Source organism: Anabrus simplex, chromosome 8, assembly GCF_040414725.1.
Source record: "Anabrus simplex isolate iqAnaSimp1 chromosome 8, ASM4041472v1, whole genome shotgun sequence".
In the NCBI taxonomy this organism is placed as follows: Eukaryota; Metazoa; Arthropoda; class Insecta; order Orthoptera; family Tettigoniidae; genus Anabrus; species Anabrus simplex.
In genome coordinates this window covers 45,925,518-45,939,521 of record NC_090272.1, presented here as the reverse complement: position 1 = coordinate 45,939,521, position 14,004 = coordinate 45,925,518, and the positions used below count along the sequence as shown (strand labels likewise).

The 14,004-nt window shown below is 40.9% G+C and overlaps 1 protein-coding gene across 1 annotated transcript in view; it reads right to left on the bottom strand.

The window, feature by feature from the left end:
* The window catches only part of Oatp30B (Organic anion transporting polypeptide 30B), a 1,136,150-nt gene that overhangs the window by 779,505 nt on the left and 342,641 nt on the right, over positions 1-14,004 (bottom strand). Inside the window, exon 2 of the mRNA XM_067152180.2 lies at positions 12,296-12,346. The gene's annotated coding sequence lies outside the window, so the exon portion shown is untranslated. The remainder of the gene's footprint in view (positions 1-12,295; positions 12,347-14,004) is intronic.

The following is a 14,004-nucleotide window of genomic DNA, read 5'->3' as shown; positions in this document are numbered from 1 at the left end:
CCTAGAAAAAGTTCAAAGAAGAGCGATGCGTTTCGTAACCGGCAATAGGAGGAATACCATTAATTGGTAAAGGGCCAGTTGTACGAACGAAGAATAGGCTATTCCCGGTATATCCACGAGAGTCTGTTGTACCATTCCACATTATTCCGTGGTTGGCTATACCGGATATAACGCCAGTGACAAAAAAAGGTTGGCAATGCTTGCATCATAAAATCGACCCGCATTGCGATCTTCTACTGTTACTCTTCGATAACAACAACATCACCACGTGTGCATTAGTAATTCTGATTCATTTTAGCTTGTGTTTGAAGTAGTTATCGAACATCATGTCGCAGTAGCAGAAGAAAAGGGCTCAAAATTACACTTACGAAGAAGCTTTACAGCTAATACGCACTGTAGAGTGCTACACGGACGTCGTGGAAAGTAAGAGATCGGATGCAGTGACGTCTAACGAAACGTTTTTTTTTTGTTTTTTGTTTGTTTTTTGCTAGGGGCTTTACGTCGCACCGACACAGATAGGTCTTATGGCGACGATGGGATAGGAAAGGCCTAGGAGTTGGAAGGAAGCGGCCGTGGCCTTAATTAAGGTACAGCCCCAGCATTTGCCTGGTGTGAAAATGGGAAACCACGGAAAACCATCTTCAGGGCTGCCGATAGTGGGATGCGAATAACGAAAAGGTTAGTGTTCGTTTAGTATTATTTCATTGTGCAGTCAAATTGTAATCTATTTTAGTATTACGACAGACTGCTGACCATTAACAATTTCATTCAGATTTGTTCATTGTAGCATTGGTTTTACTAGTTTTCTATATAAGCACATGTCTAACAAATTCTTAGTGACGTAACTTATTAAAAAATAGGCCTACTTCCAACAACAGCAATAAACTTAGTTCTATATTTGATGATTAAGCGTTGCTGCACTACAATTTAGACACAGCAGATTAATTCAATTAATAATATTAGGCTAACCTACCTGTCGGTCACATGTTCCAAGCGATTGTTGATCATATCCAGAAGACGCAAAACAGTCTCTTTCGTCAAGCGAAATCTGACGAAAAACTCATCATCATCAAATTTATTAAACAAATCTGGACGAGGGCTCACATTCCGCTTCTTCCTTCTTCTTAAAAATAAATCACGAAGGATTTCATCGTCACTATCGGACTCTATTACCATATCCGCCATGTTTATTCTCGGAATAACACACTATCCCTCCGTCTCACGCCCGTATAACGTTTTCCGAGGTTATACTCGGAATACACCTTATCCAGTCTTCGTACAACTCGCCCAAAGTCTTGAAACTAGAACTAGAGCTCGTCTGTCTGGTCTTTATAAGAGCTATACGGGAAGGGCTGCCTGGAATAGTTTTTGGAATAGGTTGGAACCTCCCTCATACTTATCAAGAAATGATCATAAGCATAAAATTGGGACCAGAAACCAGGATACGGACGTGGGCAAGTTTTCCTACGTTAACAGGGCCATGAGGCATTGGAATAAATTACCTGCAGCAGTCTTTGATAGAATCTCTTCCGGTATCAAGTCATTCAAGAATACTATTCGTGCAAGTGTAAAGTGAAAAGAAAAAGTTATAAATTACGAATACTGATTTTTGTGACTTTTTGCTTGGTTTAGATTGTGAATCTAGGAGTTTGTCTTGTGGTATTCTCTTTCCAGAGAATTGCATATTGTACTCATGTAGTAGTAGTAGTAGTAGTAGTAGTAGTTGTTGTTGTTGTTGTTGTTGTTGTTGTTGCGCTGTTGGGTAATTACCAACGTTTTTACCTTTAGTTTATTATCACTTAAAGTGTTAAGCTGGTAGTAAGTTAAACCTACAGTATATTATTGTAAGCCGTAGTGTTAAGTACTGGAAAGACTTAAGTTGTGTGCGAATTTGTACTGTATATGATGATGCTGGATTTAGAATGGTTTTTTTTTGCTATTTGTTTTACGTCGCACCGACACAGATAGGTCTTTGGCGACGATGGGATAGGAAAGGCCTAGGAAGTGGAAGGAAGCGGCCGTGGCCTTAATTAAGGTACAGCCCCGGCATTTGCCTCGTGTGAAAATGGGAAACCACGGAAAACCATCTTCAGGGCTGCCGACAGTGGGGCTCGAACCCACTATCTCCCGATTACTGGATACTGCCCGCACTTAAGCGACTGCAGCTATCGAGCTCGGTGATTTAGAATGTTAAACTAGTAGTACTTCTTGTAATATTTTCTTTGCATGGATTTGCTTGTTGTACTCTTGTTGTTTTTTTTTTTTGTTTGTTTGTTTGTTTGTTTGTCTGTCTGTTTTGTTGTTGTTGTTGTCGTTGGGTAATTATGTTAAATTTACTTTTTTATTGCATTACCGTATGTGACCATTGCCACCGGGATGTTTCCCATTTGCAATGTATTTGTTAATAATAATAATAATAATAATAATAATAATAATAATAATAATAATGGCAGAATTAACTGAGGTAAATTGAATAAATTTTCATGTGAAGGAGCGTCCTAGAAGGAGTTAAGGGGTCTAGACTAGAAAGGTGAAGGATGAGTTGAAGGTGAGTTGGAATGAAGTGGGAGTGGTGTGTCTGATGGTGTACTGTATAACTCAGTTCCTCATACATTACGTACAGTGCTTCCAACGTAGTGGTTTTCCCACCAAATTTAGTGTTTTAATGTCTGACTGGTGGGTGTTCTTCCTGGAAAATCTACTAAAGTTATAGAATTTTTGAGGAAGTTTGAACCTTTCTCCTTCATTTTCAAAGGTAATTCGACAACGCTGTATAAGGCTATGGGCATGAACTACAGTATCCATCATTACTAAAAACGACAGTGGAAGAAAACCATGATGAACATAATATTATTATAAGAATGTCGGAAAGAAAAACTACGGATGTTTAAAAGTTAGGAGGTGCAGTCGCTCAAGAACAGAACGAGCTCATGGCATTGTGTAAATTTCTCACAGGTGCGCCTTTCTCAGAAAAGGAAACCACTCTTCCATTTGTAAAAATTAAATAATGATAAATATGTCTTTCGGTCATGGCCATCCATCAACGGCTGCTAACTTCAGATGGTAACCAGCCACAAGACATAGTATGCACGGTTGCTAGGTAACACTGTCTGAGCATCCATCCATACCTTACATCACTGCCTGCACGGTTGCTAGATAACGCTGTCTGAGCATCCATACCATACATCACTACCTGCACGGCTGCTAGATAACACTGTATGAGTATCCATCCATACCTTACATCACTGCCTGCACGGTTGCTAGGTAACACTGTCTGAGTATCCATCCATACCTTACATCACTGCCTGCACGGTTGCTAGATAACACTGTCTGAGTATCCATCCATACCTTACATCACTGCCTGCACGGTTGCTAGATAACACTGTCTGAGCATCCACCCATACCTTACATCACTGCCTGCATGGTTGCTAGATAACACTGTCTGAGCATCCACCCATACCTTACATCACTGCCTGCACGGTTGCTAGATAACACTGTCTGAGTATCCATCCATACTTTACATCACTGCCTGCACGGTTGCTAGATAACACTGTTTGACCATCCATCCATACCTTATATCACTGCCTGCACGGTTGCTAGATAACACTGTCTGAGCATCCATCCATACCTTACATCACTGCCTGCACGGTTGCTAGATAACACTGTTTGACCATCCATCCATACCTTATATCACTGCCTGCACGGTTGCTAGATAACACTGTCTGAGCATCCACCCATACCTTACATCACTGCCTGCACGGATGCTAGGTAACATTTTCTGACCATCCATCCATACCTTACATCACTGCCTGCACGGATGCTAGGTAACATTTTCTGACCATCCATCCATACCTTACATCACTGCCTGCACGGATGCTAGGTAACATTTTCTGACCATCCATCCATACCTTACATCACTGCCTGCACGGATGCTAGGTAACATTTTCTGACCATCCATACCTTACATCACTACCTGCACGGTTGCTAGGTAACACTGTCTGAGCATCCATCCATACCTTACATCACTGCCTGCACGGATGCTAGGTAACATTGTCTGAGCATCCACCCATACCTTACATCACTGCCTGCACGGATGCTAGGTAACATTGTCTGACCATCCACCCATACCTTACATCACTGCCTGCACGGATGCTAGGTAACATTGTCTGACCATCCACCCATACCTTACATCACTGCCTGCACGGATGCTAGGTAACATTTTCTGACCATCCATCCATACCTTACATCACTGCCTGCACGGATGCTAGGTAACATTTTCTGACCATCCATCCATACCTTACATCACTGCCCGCACGGTTGCTAGGTAACAATTCCGTCACACATTTTGTCACGTTACGTTACAGATATTTCCGGATGACCCCCAACCATAAGAGATTTTTATATTAAAAAATGATAATTTATAGAATGGTTTAATTTTAATGGCTAATGTAGTAATGGAAAGCAAACTCTAATAAAGGAAATCAAATGCACGTATCAAAAAAGGAAATTGGTTTGCAATAAATGAGTACTCCTCCTGCCCAGTTTCAGGAGATCGGAACCTAGGGGATGGGAATACTGTATTCTCTTATAAGTTACTCGCAAACCATTGAAGATATTGTTTACACTTCTATTAACGTTACCCAGGAGTTCGCAATCGAACATGCAGTACTTTTACAGGGAGTCAATATCAGTTGTTATAAAGTTTAAAGAGGTTCGAACACCACTGTCAGCAGCGCTGAAGATGGTTTTCCTTCGTTTTCCATTTTCACACCAGGCAAATGCTGGGGTTGTAAAGCCCGGGCCACTTCCTTCCAACTTCTAGCCCTTTCCAGTCACATCCGCGTCATGAGATCTATCTCTGTCGGTGCGACGTAAAGCAAATTGAAAAAAGTTATAAAGTATGGATGAACGAAAATGAATGTAATAGAATGCACTGTGCTTCTTTTCCAATCATGCTCAGTAGTGAGAAGAGTTTAAGGTGAAGCACTTTCCTAAAGATATAGCTATTTTCGTACAGACATGGAATGTACAGAAATAAATTTGTTGCATCCTCTGCACTTTTTTTTTTTTGTGAGATACTACATGTTGCCAACTTTTCCTTCATATTTCATGCTTCAGCATTTATCTGCGGTTTTAAAATTTTAGAATCTTTTTCTTTGGTTCAACAGATTTCCTTGGGCTAAAACTGTGATAAAATTAAATGCTTAATATGTGCCCTAGACTCAAGGGACGCAGAAGCTATCAAGCAGGCAACAACAAAGACCTAGAGTTGGAACTTTTTGCGCTGTATGGCTACAAGTATTTTCCTGATGTGATTCAGAGTTTGGAAGACGTTGATGAGTGTTAAAGACAAATTCGAATTAAATTTGATGAACAATCCAGGTGTGGAAATCTTTACAACTTTGACTGCTTCATTGGTTTCTGTAGATGTTGAGTGGAGTTTTTCTCTCTCTCTATAGGAATATACTGCGTTCAAAACGCCAACGACATTGAAATGTTGTGTGTGATCCTATATAACAAGTTTATTAATTACGAGTAAATGGAATAGCCAGCCTCGCGGTGTAGGGGTGGCGTGCCTGCCTCTTACCCGGAAGCCCCGCGTTCGATTCCCGACCAGATCAGGGATTTTCACTTGGATCTAAGGGTTGATTATAGGTCTACTGAGCCTACGTGATTACAATTGAGGAGCTATCTGACGGTGAGATGGAGGGCCCGGTCTACAAAGCCAAGAATAACGGCCGAGAGGATCCGTCGTGCTGACCACACGACACCTCAAAATCTGCAGGCCTTCGAGCTGAGCAGCGGTCTGTTGGTAGACCATAGCCCTTCGGGGCTGTTGGTCCATGGGGTTTGATTTTAGTAAATGGGGTAAGGAAAATTCATGTAACTGTTTTAAACCTTAATAAATTGATTTCATCAACACCTTCTTTGCATCGTTTTGTATGTGTTTTCGGAACCTTTTATCCCCTTTTCTGACCGTACTTTCCACTTTAAATCCTTTCCTTAATGATCTCCAACTCACGAAAGAGCATTCATATATTGTAAACGTTACTAATTATCCACCTTCAAATGCGACAGGTCTGAGCTAGGACTGAACCTACCAAATAAGGCAAAGAAATGTTTGTAGGTCAGAAGATTGAAGTGGCATGTAAAATATTATTAAATTACTGTATCTTTTTAGTTTTTCTCTGGTGGATTTCGAGAATTGGTTTAGTGGTAACTGATGTTTTCTTGTTGGCAACACTGGTTACGTAAGCTCGTCACCAGAAGGCGCGGAGAAAGTGTTTCAGGATCTACGGTCTGCCCACACGTTGTAAGAGACTGACCACCGTGGTGAAGGACACGGTTTAACCTTAACGGGTCCGGTTACCGGATGGCTGTCGATTCCTGGAGGAAGGAACAAAGATTCTATCTAACAAACCAACGAAGAAATAACAAAGCAGACATCTGCTAGTTGCTTTACGTCGCACCGACACAGACAGGTCTTATGGCGACGATGGGAGAGGAAAGGGCTGGGATTGGGAAGGAAGCGGCCGTGGAATTAATTAAGGTACAGCCCCAGCATTTGCCTGGTGTGAAAATGGGAAACCACGGAAAACCATTTTCAGGGCTGCCGACAGTGGGGTTCGAACCTACTATCTCCCGAATACTGGATACTGGCCTCACTTAAACGACTGCAGCTATCGAGCTCGGTTAGAGCGGACATCAACTGTGTATGGAAAGAAGTAATGCGCACTAGCACCCTCTATGTAGATATTGTAATTTTAGTGTAAGTAATTCTTCCCATGTTGGAGCAGCGGTTCGAGCACATGGTCATGCAGTCATCAACAGATCACATTTCGGTTTTCCACATCATTCAATAGAGTAAGTTTCCGTCAATCCAAGAATATATAATTTCTACATGTTCCTGCAAAGAAAGAGTATTTCAAATGGCTTTTTAAACATACTGCACCTCTATCTCAGCCGACATTACATTCCCCAAAGTGATATTTCACAATCTTAAGGAGACATACCCGCATACTTATGTATAAAACCTTAGCAGGTGAAGCATGGGAAATAGGGGAAACTGGTGCTAATATAGCTGAGTGTTATGCTGGTATGTTCTGTTCCTGTGTGTTTCTCATGGTTAATGTACTACGTATAGTTGTACAAAATGAGCTCTAATATGGTCATAAATTGTTTTCTGTCGTTTCTTCTTCTACGTGTGACGAATTTGTCCTGAAAAATTGGCCTACCTTGATGTTACACTCAGTGTACACGGTTACAAAGAAACGTGTAAAGATCATTTTCGAAGAAAGGCTACTGGAAGATTTCCCCGAAAAATTCTCAAGTACTATCCTGACGGAGCAAGATCGATCGGTCGTCGATTGAAGATATTTTGCCCCCACTTTTCACCATATGTTGTGAACCTGCGTGTGTTTGGAAATGGTAGAAGTGTAAAGTGTTGAATGTGAGGAAAGGAACATTAAGGACGACACAAACACCCACTCCCCAGGCAAGGGATATTAATCATTTACAATTAAAAACCCCTGACTGGCCGGGAATCGAATCCGGGGCCGCCGGGTGACAGGCGGACGCGTTGCCCCCTACACCGCGGGGCCGGACTAGTTTCTTTAATAGATTTAGGTCCACTTTTCTCAGGAACCATACGAGCTAGGACAATCATACTCAGTAAAGTTCTTTACCTTACTAATCGCTACAAGGATCACTTGCAGATATGTATATTTTTCCCCTCTTATGGCTATTTTGCCATTTTTGAGGGGACTATATTTTCTTTTTGAGAGCGCATTTTAACAGGTTAAAATACTTATTTTATGTAATAACTTGCACAAAAACATATTTACCACTGAAAGTAATGTCAACCTCCTTATTAGTTGCCGTACTCCGAGGTGCGGGGTGTATTCTTGGTACTACCGGAAATTTAAGATTGACGTGAGGGCTGTGCAGAGCCCGATTTTAGGCAGTAACAGGTTAGAATACAAACTGCTGAAGTGTTTAGCAAATACATTCTACCGTGCCCATCAGAACCCCTACAATGTATGTTACTCTCACTACATTACGGATGAGCGGGCTATGCGACATTTCCCTCTAACGAAATTCATTTCCAATCTGACCCTCCGTGGCTCAGACGACAGCGCGTCGGCCTCTCACCACTGGATACCGTGGTTCAAATCCCGGTTACTCCATGTGAGATTTGTGCTGGACAAAGCGGAGGTGGGACAGGCTTTTCTCCGGGTACTCCGGTTTTCCCTGTCATCTTTCATTCCAGCAACACTCTCTATTCTCATTTCATAGCATCTATCAGTCATCAATAAATCAGTTTGGGAGTGGCGACCCCATCGTACTAACAGGCTATATATGCTTCATTCATTACATCCCTCACCCGGTCAATGATTGGAAAACAGGTCGTAGGTTTTCATTTTCTGACCTACTGTATTACTGACTAAAAATCCGAGATCTAGTTGTGTGGGTTAAAATGGTAGATGCCACTGACATCGATCTGAGGTCTTCCTGAAAAAAAGCTGCACCACTTCCGAGCAAGGGCATGAATTTACCTGATTCATCATCTTCTTTGCATTTTCCCATTTGTGTGGGGTCTGCCTTCTTGCAATGTTTCCTCCACTTCAAACGATCCATAGCATTTCAAGCGCTAAGTTTGGTCCAGCCAGCGTGTTTAAGGTCGCCCTTGAGTCGGCGACCCTCCACGTTCAGTTAAAGAGCAGTCTTTGCAACTGAGGTTTCACTGCTACGGAGTACGTGCCCATACCATCGCAGACGTGATTCACACATTTTCTGTGTGATTGGGACAATCTTGAATTTCTTCCGCACAGCATCGTTCCTGATATGGTATAGTCGAGTTAAGCCATTGGACCACCGCAGCATGTTGTAGTCCAGCAATGAGATCCATAAAGACCCACCGGTCTAATCACTGTGCGGTAACTTGGCGCAATTTCATCAATGCGGCGCTGACATCAGGAATCGTACTGCAGTCTGAGGTGATGTAGGACCCAAGGTATTTGAACTGCGTCATTTTATTAAGCTGAACACCACCTACAGTAATCGTGCCATCAGTTTGGTCACCGTATTGCAAGCACTCCGTCTTTTTCAGATTTAATTTCATCCCAAATTCTTAAAGACGCATCTTCCACTCTTGTACTTCCTGTTGGAGAACCTCACGTGTCTCGTTAGCTAACATAACATCGTCCACATATAATAATGTCCGATTATTAATGACGAATTTACTTGATTATTTAAAGTAAATATCTTCCTAGAAAATTGCACCTAAAATTGGGGAAGGAATTTAAATATTAAAAAGTTATTTGTTGCTATTTTGATCATCGCTGATTATATTAAGCATGTACAGCATAACCTCCCTATTCCATCACCTTCGGACCTGAGGGCATGGCCGGCACGCAAGAAATCTCCGATTACCAGACAAACAATAGTATTTACTAAGGCCATCTCTTTTCAGTTTCTACGCAGTTAATTTATAACTGTTATGTTTTTTCAGTCTGCCGAAATTAAGGAACCTAACAGTTATAAGTTATAGCAAAGTATATATTAATAAATTAAATAATTAGCCTACATACAAATTACAATATACAAAGCCCGTTACATCCCGGACCACCTATCATCCAGTAGGGATAGCTCAGCTGAACTCACTGGGTGAGCTAGTCTCTGTGGGTTTGTTTCTCCCATTTTGGTAGCTTCCAAGCAATAATGCCTAATTATCCTTTGCCCTTATTCCTATAATCTCAACCCTAAGAAGAGCCTCCGTGGCTCACACTGCAGCGCGTCGGCCTCTCACCGCTGGATACCGTAGTTCAAATCCCGGTCACTCCACGTGAGATTTGTGCTGCGCAAAGTGGAGGAGGGACAGGTTTTTCTCCGAGTACTCCGGTTTTCCCAGTCATCTTTCATTCCAGCAACACTCTCCAATATCATATCATAGCATCTAACAGTAATTAGTAAATTACCCCATTGTACTAATAGCCTATATATGATTCATTCATTACATGCCTGACCCGGTCGATGACTGGAAAACAGGTTGTAGGTTTTCATTTTCCTCAATCCTAAGAAAGTTCTGAGTACTTATTTTATGTTCTGAAATTATCACTCGTCCCTATTCCCATTACTTTAAAATTAAGAATGATTCTTTCCACTTCAATCAGTCCTTTACTGTCCTACACCAGTGAACACCAGCCACTTCCCTGAATTCTTGAGATCATCTCTGTAGTGGACGTCCTCTGCACAGTGGCAGCAATAAGGAGCCCGCGGAGCTGAGGGGCCCATGACTGTTTCTTAATTCAGTAGATGAATACAGATTTTGCTTATTGGCAAAGCTACATCACACATCATAGTATTATTTTTATTAGAGAGAGCTATTCCAAACTTGGCCGTCGTAGTCCAGAGCTTCTTTCGTCAATAGGATCACGGTAGTTATTTCTGAAAGAATGTGAGTTTCCCAACCTGTTCCAATAATAACCATCCCTTGCTGCCACTCACAACAATCAACAAGATTTTTGAAGTAATTAGCCAGTTCTGAGAGCCCAGTAGTTAGCGAAGATGCGATAACAAAGACATCCTCCTTATCTAAATTCCAAATACTGAAGTCTCGAGCCTGTTTATAACTTCCGGCAGTCAGTGTAGCTGAATAGGCCTAGGATGGACGGTTGAGTTGTAAATAGTAGTACACTATTTGGTCCTAGGGACGAGATTATTTCTTAATATTGTGACGGCCAGTGTGTTTTCTTCACTATAAATGGAATATGCATTTCTTGTTAGTGTGTGTGTTCGTACCATATAAGTGTATTATTTTAATTTCATCAGATTTGAAAACTAAATTGTGTAACTTCTTCTTCTTCTTTTTCTGCTTCCTATTACTAGCACAATGAAAAAGAAACGAATATCACTCTTGGGCCATCTAATACGCTCACCAGAAAATAGAATCAGTAGAAAAATAATAGAAAAATTATGGAAGAGTATGAGTAAGAATAACATTAGATGGATCACAGAACTTTTAGAGAAGACATGAGAGAGTTGAATATTACAATAGAAGGTTTAACATACAAAACCAATACACTCAAAATATTGAATGATAAACACTAGTCTACAGACAAAAATCAACAAGCAGAGAATAGGAAGAGTGATTCCAGAAGCAGAAAGAAAATTGCGTTCAGAAAGCATGAAACAGTATTGGGCTGACAAATGAAGAAAAACCTCCATAAACTAAGTAGTCCTATGTTGGCTAAAAAATTAAAATAAGTGGTAGTAGTAGATAATATACAACATTTTACTACAAAATAAACTTGTAACTTTCCTTATCAGGAAGCGATAAGCCCCTTTTCAATTATTGCGGAGAAGTCCCGAGCTTCTTAGCGCCGCTCCTGCCTCTGTTACTTTTCTCAATCTTGGAATCCCATATTGTTGCGGTGTAAGTCCACCTATCTTGATTCATCCTGACCACGTGTCCATCCCAAGTGCATTTGACAGACCTTGCTTCGATGTGTGCATCCTCCATACCACTTCTTCTTCGTATATCCATTCCGCACTTTATCAGTGAGGTAAATTCCCAAATTTCTTCTCTCCATTTTCGGTTGACTGACTTATATCATCTTCATTTGTCTCTTTGTAAAAGCCCAAGTGTGGCTGCTATATAGAAGAAGTGTAATGACGCAGCTTTCAAAAATTTCAAACCTTTTCTGAATGTTAGTATATTTGTCCAGGACAATGAATTTAGCCCTCAGAATTTGCCCCAAGTGAGTGCTATTCTTATCTAAAGTTCCTTGTCCACTTTTCCCTTCCGGCTAACTGTTTGGTTCGGGTATATATATTGGAGTGCCATCCACTACAACAAGTCATGTTGGTCATAAGTCTAGAGTCCGGACTATTAGGTGCTGATAGGTTAGAATGCAAACTTACTTAAGCCAGTAACAAGTATACCCTACACTGTACAACGGTTATGCTATGAGATTTGCATAGATATTAGGGGTACAGCCTATAGAACTCCTTGAATTTATGCTACTCTTCCTACGTTATGGTACAACGGGTTGCATGACACTTCCTACAAACCAAATTACTTTGCATTCTAACCTATTGCCACCTAAAAATCCGAGGTATAGTCATAACTCTGGCACACATATAATACAATTATAAATAGGCACTTCTTACACACTTAAGAATAAAGAAAGTCGGTAATACTCATTCGACTGGCTGATGATATTAGAAAGTTTGCAAGTGATTTTCTGATAATCCAACCTGCCTCCGGACAATGAATGAACACTGAAGGACTTACCAGAAAGTTAAACGGCGGCGTGAAATGTCAGCACAGCGTCCCGTTCTCCATCTGCGAACAGAGAAGAAGTACTACGTAAGCATCTCCACGTGAACAGTGAAATATGCATTTCGAACACACTGGCTGGCAAGGTTACCATATTGATTATCGATCATCCACACTGAGCGGGCCGGTACTCACAAGAAGAGCAAGCACACTAAATTTCACGACAAACATTCGACCTTTATCAACTTAAGTAAAGTGCAGAAGAACACACATAATATCAGATAACGCAGGTCACACGAGAAAGAGTCCGACTCGTTGGCTGAATGGTCAGCGTACTGGCCTTCTGTTCATAGGGTCCCGGGTTCGATTCCCGGTCGGGTCGGGGATTTTAACCTCCATTGGTTAATTCCAATGGCCCGGGGGCTGGGTGTCTGTGCTGTCCCCAACATCCCTGCAACTCACACACCACACATAACACTATCCTCCACCACAATAACACGCAGTTACCTATACATGGCAGATGCCGCCCACCCTCATCGGAGGGTCTGCCTTACAAGGGCTGCACCCGGCTAGAAATTGCCACACGAAATTATTATTACACGAGAAAGAAGGTAATAGAACTCTACTTGTTACAACGTTATCAAATAATTATTATTTATTATTATTATTATTATTATACAGGGCATAACGAATGTATGCCTCATAGTAAGAGACGAAGCTTACATTAACATGTTCAGGAAATGCTTAAGGGGACTGTGTCAGCCCTACCTCTATAATACTGAACTAGCCACAAATAATGATACTTTTCTCCCTATTCCAAAACAGGCATTTTCTGAGACTTTAACAATCATTTTAGACATACATTTCGATTATACCAAAAACTTAAAATATAAAGTTGGTAAACCTGATTGTTGAAATCTAGAATTTTGTTAATAAGAAGGTAAATTTTCACGAAATAATGTAAAAAAATTTAGTTCGCATGATATTCAATATTTTGCTAAGTTCAGTTTATTTACTGAAGTACAATTTAACATCTGAACTTCTGTAAAACCTTTAATAAGCCCAAGTCTTACGGTTCCAGAGATAAAATGTGTTTGGGAAAATTTTATTAGTATGCGCTATTGTATTATAAAACTTAATTCTTGATAAGTTGTTTCCATACCGAGCTCGATAGCTGCAGTCGCTTAAGTGCGGCCAGTATCCAGTATTCGGGAGATAGTAGGTTCGAACCCCACTGTCGGAGCCCTGAAAATGGTTTTCCGCGGTTTCCCATTTTTACACCCGGCAAATGCTGGGGCTGTACCTTACTTAAGGCCACGGCCGCTTCCTTCCCACTCCTACCCTTTCCTGTCCCATCGTCGCCGTAAGACCTCTCTGTGTCGGTACGACGTAAAAAAAACAACTAGCAAAACTAGTTGTTTCCATAAATGACATCACAGTGAAAAATATACCTGAAAAACTAAAAAGAATGAAGAAGAAACAGGCCATCAAATGGCCTTTCACAGAATAGCCAATTTAAATACCGTAGAATTATCTACCAGCAGCTGCAAAACATAGCCTTCTAAATGCAACAATTCCAAAAAATTTAGTTCTGAAGCGATATATGTAAGTATTTAAAAAATATTCTTGTACGCAGGTATACTTTTAAATATAAAATGGTTTAATACCAATTCTCGTAAGTCATTTTAATCAGAAATGTATAACTAATTCACTTTTTTCAAAAA